The 9,698-nt window shown below is 39.4% G+C and overlaps 1 pseudogene; it reads right to left on the bottom strand.

Annotated features, from left to right (window-relative positions):
• Positions 1 to 9,157: 9,157 nt before the first annotated feature.
• Positions 9,158 to 9,251, bottom strand: LOC147523505 (small nucleolar RNA R71; annotated as a pseudogene).
• Positions 9,252 to 9,698: the final 447 nt, after the last annotated feature.

Here is a 9,698-nt window from a genome sequence, read left to right on the forward strand (position 1 = left end):
TACCCGATTCATCTATGGATGGAGAGGTTAGCATGATCGAGAGCTTTGCTCGAGATTATTTCAACAACACGTCCCGGATAATCATATGCCCAAATTTCTTTCCTTTGGAAGTTCGGACTCCAACATTTCCATCCCTACACTAGTCGATACATATATTACGGATGAGGATGAGATAGATGACTTTCTCAAAGATGTAGAGGACTATCATAGTAACGAGGATATGACCAATCTAGATGAGCAATTCGATGAGTTTCTTAGAGCGGTGATAATTCACCCTATCAAGAACTACTTTCCACAACATCCACCTCATCTCCCTCCTTCCACCCTTTCAAAGGAATCTCGAGTTTGCACTCGATTTGTTGTTTCTTTCAGGCTTCATAACTTTTTAAATTCACCTAGTAAACAAATACTTCAGAAGACAAAAGCGTGTGACACCTTCATTTTCAAACTTGAGACAGTCCCTACCTACACTATGAATGAGTTTTGTGCTAAACCCACATCCTCATTTTTTCCATGCTTTCCTTCTACAACTTACTCATATCCACCATATTCTCCACAACCATTCACTCTTCCACACTTATTCACTAGGACACCCTCTCGTTCAAAAATGAAAAAAAAGGTGCATGCTAGGTTAAGTAATAGGGTTATCCGACTTCGCTTTCATTTTACTAGGTTGAGTCATAGGAAATCTTGGTGCTTGATTGTATTTGGATATGTTTTCTGTGATATTTATTTATGGAACGATCCACAACTATTTCGGTTGTTGATATATGATAAACTGCATGTTCATACATATGTTTAAATAAGTCTCGAGTATCTAACTATAAACGACTCAACTTTTGTGTTTGGTGCATTTCCTTTCATTTCCATATATTGGTGAGTGTACCATTAAGGTAACGGACCCCCTCCCACGGTGTGTGGACTGTAAGTACCCGATCCTAAGTCCACGTTTAAACTTAATTCACGTTTTCCACTCTTGTATGTTTCTCGGATTTTTGAGTCATGTTTCTCTATGGGGTGAATTATGTCCTTCTTGTTTATTGTTTTTTTTTTAAAATTAAAAATAAATATATATATATATATTAAAGAATAAACATAGTAATATAGGAAGTCTCGGGAATCTGACTTTAAAAGACCCACTGCTAAAAACAAATTTTCTAAGCTCCGTTGTAAAAAATTTGTTTGGGGGTGAGGTGTTCGTGTTTCCGTCCTAGAATGTTTATATCCCATTAGAGTTGCTTAGGCCGTTTAATTGTATTATGATTCGGGTTGACATAATCCATGATTTTAGAGTCCAATTATTCGCATAACGTACGTCATGCACACACTTCGAGGCATTTTCCACTATCTTATATGTCATCCACGGTCGGAATAGAGTGTTTTATGGATCATTGGATTGGAAATTCTCTCCTGATCATTTCCATAACTCATTCGCAAAAATCGGACCGGTAACGAAGCGGCAATTTTGATTTGAAATTTCGCGAAAAATCGAAAAAAAATCACAAATTTCGATTTGGGCTTGGGGCCCACCCGGAGCACCACATTCTTTTACCTTCACCAACAATCGCGATCATCTTCCACAATCCGCCATTAACGCCAAAGCTTAAAAAAACAAAACCTAAAAAAAAAAAAAACCTAAATTAACCCACCCACAATCAATACCCAACCCAAATCGACTCCAAACGCCTACCACCACCTCCACCAAATTAAATAAGCAAAACCACCGGAAATTCCAAATTTTGTTGCTGCCGCACCACCACTCCACCACCACCTTTGTTTGTTTCGGTTGGTCGATTAACAACCCACCACCACATCCCATTTAAACCCCCACTACATTCCAAACACCAATGGCTCAACAACGCGAAATTTTGTCGGAGCAAGCTTTTTCACGACCACTTCGCTACCGCTTTTACGGTGACGAAATGATCGATCGGGACTGGAATAGCTTGTGGTACTCGACTGAAGCCTATTACCACGAGGACTTAGTCCGACGGTTCTACAATACGAGGGAGTTGGAAGGGACGAGGATTTTTGTTGTGGTGGCGAAGAGGAGGAAGGAAGTGACGACTGGGTTATTGGCTGAGATTCTAGGCATCCCGCCTAGAATCCATTTGGATGTCACGCTGCAAGAGTCCCAACATAATGGGGTAGAGCCATTGATGAACGAGATAGTTACTGAAGGGAACTACAATACGAGGTCGCATTGTGTTCGTCAGGCATCCCTTAGGACCAACCAGCTGGCTGCAGCTCAGTGGATTGGTCGGAACGTCCTGGGGAAGGAGAAGGTCAGTGACATCGGCCTGAACTGCCTCCACATCTTATGGATACTCCAAGAGCAAAAGTATGAGTTCTGCATCTTGGAGTTTTTACTTAGCATGATTAGGGGAGTAGGGAAGTTTGTTGCCCCTCTCCCTGTGTTGATAACCAAGATCATGTTGAAGTTGAGAGCAGCTCAGGCGACTGATAGGACTTACATCACCCTACACCGTAACCCTCGCATCTATAAGGAGTGTGTCCAACGAGTTTGGAGGTTGGTGAGGATAGAGAAGAAGAAGAAGAGGATGGTGGAGATCGAATGCCGAGGAGGCCGGGGAAATCGAATGCCTCGGAGGAGGATGAGGAGGATTTGACTTGTTTTGATGCGGATGCCTTGGAGAGGTGTTGGTCGACGCAGAACGCATGGTTGTGATTCATCGTGGCACGCGTCGCTCAACACCATCTGCGAAGACCTCCGGACTTCGACAAGCAACGATGCATCATAACCGAGATCCCGCATACCGCAGAGATAGGATGAGAGGTGGGAACAGATGAGGTCGAGCTAGAAGCGCCGCCCGCCGGGCGAGATGCTTACACGATTCCCACCTCACGGGGACTCTCCTTCGAGGACACACCATCGAGGCACGAGCGCCGTCGCCGAAGATCTAATGGTGCCGGGCCCATCAGAGCCAGGGCGATCTCCGGACCGTGTGCCCTCCGCTACCCGATCGGAGTAGTTAGGGATAGCATCGTTTGATGTTTTATGTTTATTTGTAGTTTCATTATTGTTATTTATTTTAATGTAAGTTTTATTTTCGTAATTTGAATTTTGTAGTGAAATGTACTCGAATGAAAATTTTAATATAATGCGGTTATTTTTATTATGCGTGGTTGTCTCATATTGATCCCACCTTCCCAAATTGTTTGGGGTGGTTTTATCTATTTCAAAGATGATTTTTATATAACCCTCGTGTTAGAATTTATTATGAGTCAAGGTGAAAATATGGCCGATTAGGCATATCCGGGAATAAGTATAAGGGTAGGATGAAATCTAGATTAAATAGGTAGATTCTATCATAAATTCAACCTAAAAGATACTAGGTTTGAATTAGAATCAAGATAATGAGTTGTTTCCGCGGGTTTGGAAATTTTAGGATTTCCGAAACTGCCGTAATTAGTTTTGGCAACTTCCCGATCCGTTTTAGCAACTTAAAACCTATATAAACTTCATACATTCTACACTCACAACTCACACTACACCTAAACTCCATCACTCACCTTTCACTCCCACGATTCCCACGTTTTGGCTCATTTTTCGAAGTTTTCAAAGCTTTCCAGCGACTCTTCTACAGAGCACTTTCTCTGCATATTTTTTTCTGAATTTTTGTCGAGGCGCACGCCAAACACCGACTATTCATTCATGCTTATATCGGCGCGCGCTCGACTCCCCGCGTGGGACGTAAAAATTTCCAGTTTTCTGCGGGAAGTATCCGGATCATTCGCAGCTATTCTAGAGCGTAAGTTTGAGATGACATCTCCAACATTGATACCGGAACAGTCTTTCGAAGATTTGTTCCAAAGCACTACTTATGGTGCTTGGTTTCGCGAGGCGATCACATACGTTGGCTGGGCCGCTTTATGGTAAGACGATGCACTTTATTTTCCAACACTAGCATCTTATTTTTACGATAACTGCATTTTTTTGAAAGACCGGATGGAGAACAAGTGTTCTCCATCAACATTGATAATGAACCAATGGAAATTACCGTGTTCTTACTAGCATTTGTTCTTGGACTTGCTATGCCCATTTGAAATACAAGACCCATGGTGCTATTGGGTAGATAATATGTATGTCTACACTTACGAAGTTCTTGCATGAGTCGCACGGGCGCGGGCATTTTCCGTGATCGAGGACCAAAGGGAACTATAACGCCGCTTTTGGTAGCTTTGTCCATGAACATAAGAACTGTTATGTTTTGGATCATGCTAAACATTTTAGGGGAATGGCGTTTTTCTTCTGTGAATGATGCCACTTGCAGCGTTTTCCTTGCTTTAGCCACGGGACGTATGTGTCATGACCTTCCCCGAACTTTGATCTCTAGTTTAGCTCGATCCCATAGCATGAGGCATAAGTTCCTTCTTATGCCCGTTCTAGTTTCCCGTATTATGCTATGTTTCTTTCCTGTTTTTTGTACATATTTCACGGATTGGATTACGGTCGACACGGTACGACCCACCAATAGTATTATTCAATCCTTCCGTGCAATGACTTGGCAAGGGTGGAGGATACAACCTCATCAGGTTGCACCCTACACCCCATCAGACCAAGTGGCTCTTAATAGGTTAGCAATAATAGATGATAAATGGCGGGAAGCCCGGCAAATTATCATGACATGGCAGATAAAGGAACCTCACTTCTTTATGGAAGAAGAGGATGAGTAAGATGATGAGTAATGCGGGAGATAAGGTAAGTTTTCATTCTAGTTAGTGTCTGCTTATGTCCCAAGCAATTTCATTCTTGTTAACCCCATAATGGGTAGAACTCGTATAGAAATGCGTTAGTTTTTATTTCCTATATTAGTACGTTCTAACTTTGTTTTGCAGATATCCCTGAATTTCACACGTTTTAATGGTATTTTTCCTACCCTCTTTATTTACAATGCTTTGAGGACAAAGCATGCTTCTTGTTTGGGGGGGCATAGAAACACGTGTAATTAAGGCATCTGTTAGGATATAGATATGTATAATATGCATTTGTTTTCTAGTTAAAATTTCAAAAATTCAAAAATATAAATAAATAAGTTATGCTATACACTTAGGAATAGTGGTATTGTTTTCTTTCTCTATGCTCTTAACGATCTAGAAGTCTCACGTAGCTTTTGCATTAAAATAATTGTTAGAAACTTAGGTTAATATGTAGGTAATAATCTTTGCATCTATCTATAAATATATTACATGAGTATCTATGATTGTTAGCAAAGAAGTTTTCAAATCTAGGCTAGAGTACTTATTCTACAAATCCTATGAGAATATAGCCTAAAGCCTTATATGAGCGAAACATTTGAGAAATGACACAAGGGAGAAGTAAAATCCGGATAGAGAAATCACACGTCCACTTGCTTGATCACTATGCCATATCCTAAGCGAGAATTTAGGCCCTCTTTGGATCGATATAGCCAGAAATTCAAACCTATGAATTATTGTCCGCTAGTCGCCCCTCTGAGCCTTTCTTTAGCCTTTCATAAACCACAATTCCTTTACCCTGTTACAAAAACAAAACAAAAAAAAAAAAAAAAAAAAAAAAAAAAATCAACTTACCCAATCTAGAATAAGTCTGAGAATAGAATGAGTGAAGAAAGAAGAAGAGAAAAACCTGTGTAAACAAAAGTTAGTTAATTGCTTCAAAAAATAAAGAAAAGATGTTTCCATCCAAAGAAAAGAAAAAAAAAATAGAAATAAAATAAAAACTCAAAAAAAAAATAAATAAAAGGGAGTCAAAAGCCAAAGTAAGGAAAAAGGAAAAAATATGGCTAAGGATGGAAACAAAGTATAGAAGCAAAAGAAAATAACAAGGTTTTCTCTAAGTTTATGAAGACTCTATTATCTCAGACTTGTCCTTTTGAATATCCATTTCCTTTCTTCTTAAACCATCTCCTAATCCCCCATGACACCTAATAAAGACCTCTAGCTCAATTAGGAATAAGTTAGTGTGATAGTAAGTGGCAGATGTGTTTGATTGACTCCGGCTTCCTTGTTGTCATTGAGATTGTAAGGTAAAAAGTGTGCCCATCGCATTAATGGAGTAGCTTGGAACTTGAGTGGAAAAATCAGAGTGTTGTATCTTGACTATTATTGTGAGAACCTACTTAAGGACGCTTATCCCGAAGTTCAAAACGGACTTGCTATTGTATTTCATAGTATTACTCATTGTATATATGTTTATTGTAGATGATTGATTATTATGCATATATTAGCTTAGGTTTTTTACTTGGTTATTCTTGTTCATAGCTAGTGAGATGTATAGATAATTTGGAGCATGAATAAGGAAACAATAGTTTTATTTCTTAGTCGTTGTAGTATAGATGAAGTTTGTGAGTACCTTCACTGGAAAACTCTCACGAGGCTATAACTCGCCCACTAGGGAATTCTTAGTGGTTTAAGGCCTTGTTGCATATGGTCAATGCAATCGCACTCAGCGAAACGAGAGTAGTTAGAACTCCATTTTTGGTCACTTATTCTAATTTCTCATCTTTGCTTGAGGACAAGCAAAATGCTGTTTGGGGGTGGTTTGATAAGAGCCCAAAACTGTAGTTTTAACCCTGCAACAGACATACTTTTAGACCAATTATGTGAGTAATAATTAAGAGTTAACACTGATTACGTGTTTTTATGCATTTCAGGCTTCAAAGTCCATTATGTGCAGAAATGTGCCACTTTAGCGAGATAAATGAGCAAAGGTCGGTTACTAAGGAGTTCCATGATTAAAGGCCAAGATTCAAGAAGACAAAGCCTTTCTAAAGCCCAGTCAAAAGCTGAAAAGTCGACGCGGGCAGAAACAGTACACAAAGTCAGCAGAACTTCCAAAGCCCATATCTTTGGACTCAGACCTCAGAATGGGGCCTACCTTATGTCAAAACGACCGGCTCGGAAAGAGCTTTCCAATGGTCTAAGCTGTGATCCAATCAGAGGAGCAGAAGTGGACGAAAAGTCTGTTGAAGCCAACTGCAGCTGAAGAGGCCTTTTTGGACTGAAAGAATTAGGTTTTGGGCCTGATTCTCTGGCCCAAAACATGGCTCCAAGACCATGCACGATTTTTGGATCTGAAAGTATAAAAACAAAAGCTTAGCTCTTTGTTAATGGTTGTTAGTTAATGGTAGATTTTTTAGTAGAGAATAGTAGATTTTTAGGTTAGAAAATAAAGGAGCTTAGAATAGAAAGTAGCCATTAGAATAGCTTCTAGATCTAGATTTAATTGTTTTAATTAAGTTTAATTTCAAATCCAATTCTTGTTTTAGATTAAACTATTAGAATCATTACTCTTAAATAGTTTGATTAATAAAATAACTAGTTGTTAAATTTCGATTCTTGTCATTTACATTTGTGTTAGATCTGATTCATTTACTACTTGTTATTCAATTCTTAGTTATTAATTAGATTTTAATTATTGTTTAATTTAGATTAGTAAATTTCAATTCTTTATATCATGTTTAGTTTAACTTTAATCGGAAATGATTACGTAATGATTCTCGGCTAAACCTCCATTAGAGGGGGTTGAGAAGCCTTGATGAAAGCTTAATTCCGACTATTGTAGAATCGTCGTAATTTCCTTTCCACTCTAGAAACGATTAGTTCACCATGAGAATGGGTTTAATCGTTCACATGCTAGTTATGAATTGGTAGGAATGCCATGTGTAATTAGGGATTAGGAAGAACCAATTGTTCTGCGAAGCAGTTCAATTTGGATTACGACGATTCGTCGTTAATAGGATTAAGTCGAGTTAAGGTAGAATCAATCCCCCTCTAACTCCTTATCATCGAATCAACGTAGCATTCCCTTAGTTATTTTGATAACCGACTAGTTGCATCTTGTGGGTAGTTGCATCGTAGTCTAGTTGCCACTTCATAAATCTCTCATTAGACTTTAAGAGTTGGATACTTATACTTAGAGAACATTAACATACGGAAGGACTAGGAGTGGAACGAATCACTCTACTCCACTATATCTCATAGGATTGAGAGTAGAAATCTTTGATAAGCATATAGGATCATAAATAGTTTTAGTTTACTTACATTTTGAGTTTCATCGTTCATTTCGTAGGTAAGCTATTCAATTTTATGTTTATCAAATGGCACCGCTGCCATCTTAGTTGCACTTTCGCATTGTTTTCGTAGTGTAAGTACTTTTCTTAAAAGTTCCATTTCACCCACCTACCCATGTTTGATTTATACTGTGGCTTTCCGTTTCATCGTTGAAAAATTTCAGCGAGAAATTACACGAAGCGCCCGCGCCGTAAGAGAGCGCACCTGCTATAAAGCTTTGAAACAACCGACCGACACGCCCCTACGTGAGTCGCGACCCGCTAAAAAACACTGTAAATTTGAAAATTACCGGAGCGCCGATGCGCCTATCTTGGCGACCAGCGCCGCCTTTGTTAATTTTTCTAGAATTCTACAGTTTTGACTCGAACTTTGATTTTTCAAATTTTTCAGTGTTCTAACCTGTTATATACACTGAACACGCGTAAACAAGACGCTATTCATAAGCGAAGCAAGGACGCAATCAGGTATTCCTTTCTTCCACACCTCGCATCTCCTGTTAGAGTTTTATACTAGTATATCAGAATTGTTTGGAGGGTTGATGTGTTTAGCTAAGTTTGGTTTTAGCCTTGTATGAGATTAAGGTATGGCCGAACAAAAACACAGAACGTAATTACACAACAATGTCAACAAACAAGTCTATCTAGTATACCACCCACTACACCTCTAGCTACTATTTCACACACATCACCTGACACAATGCCCGACGAAGAAGAGACTCCTCTCTCTGACTTCTACAAAGCCTTGAGCGATAGCCCCAAATCTTGCATCGTTCTAGCAGACCCAGTGGGGGATTTCCGAATCCCCCCAAATATTTTTAATTTGTTACCCGTTTTTCATGGATTAGACCATGAAAAACCTTATCAGCACATGCGTAGGATTGAACAAGTCCTAACAACATTCCACCATCCTACGGTTGGTGCGGAACAAATTAAACTAAGGGTATTCCCTTTCACCTTAGCCGATAAGGCGGCGTCTTGGTTAACTGCCCAAACGCCTAATTCTGTGGACTCATGGGCTAAACTTGTTCAGCTGTTTATGGAACATTTTTACCCACCCCTAAAGACGGACGAGATGCTTTCCAAGATTCATTTCTTTTGACAAAATCCTCATGAATCATTTTCAGAGGCTTGGAATCGTTTCACCGATCTCCTTATAGAGTGTCCACATCATAACTTAGCAAAAGACACGTTAGTTCGTGCCTTTTTCAAAGGACTTCTACACCACCATAAAGAAGTCCTAGACATAATGAATGGGGGTAGTTTCTTAAGCAAAGGAGCCTCGGAGGCTTATAAATTTTTAGAGGATCAAACTAAGCGAAATAACAACTGGGGGGGTAGTGATGATATCCACCGCTCCGCTAGTTCATCAAATACAGATTTAAGGCCGCGGTATGTTTGAAATTAAACACGATTCGAGCTTAAAACTCTAATCGAATCACTCACTAAAAGGTAGAGGCCATTTTGTTTCAACAAAAGCCTATCCCCGTCATGAATGTAAATTCAAATCCATGTAGTTTCATTGAGCCCCGAGCATCCCGACTTAATCGTCCTATAGCCTATGAACAGGCTTGTTCTATTAATAGTGAACCTAACGCCTTTGTAGACAAAATCCCAACTTCGGTT

The sequence above is a fragment of the Coptis chinensis genome, chromosome 1 (assembly GCF_015680905.1).
Source record: "Coptis chinensis isolate HL-2020 chromosome 1, ASM1568090v1, whole genome shotgun sequence".
NCBI classification, from domain to species: domain Eukaryota; kingdom Viridiplantae; phylum Streptophyta; class Magnoliopsida; order Ranunculales; family Ranunculaceae; genus Coptis; species Coptis chinensis.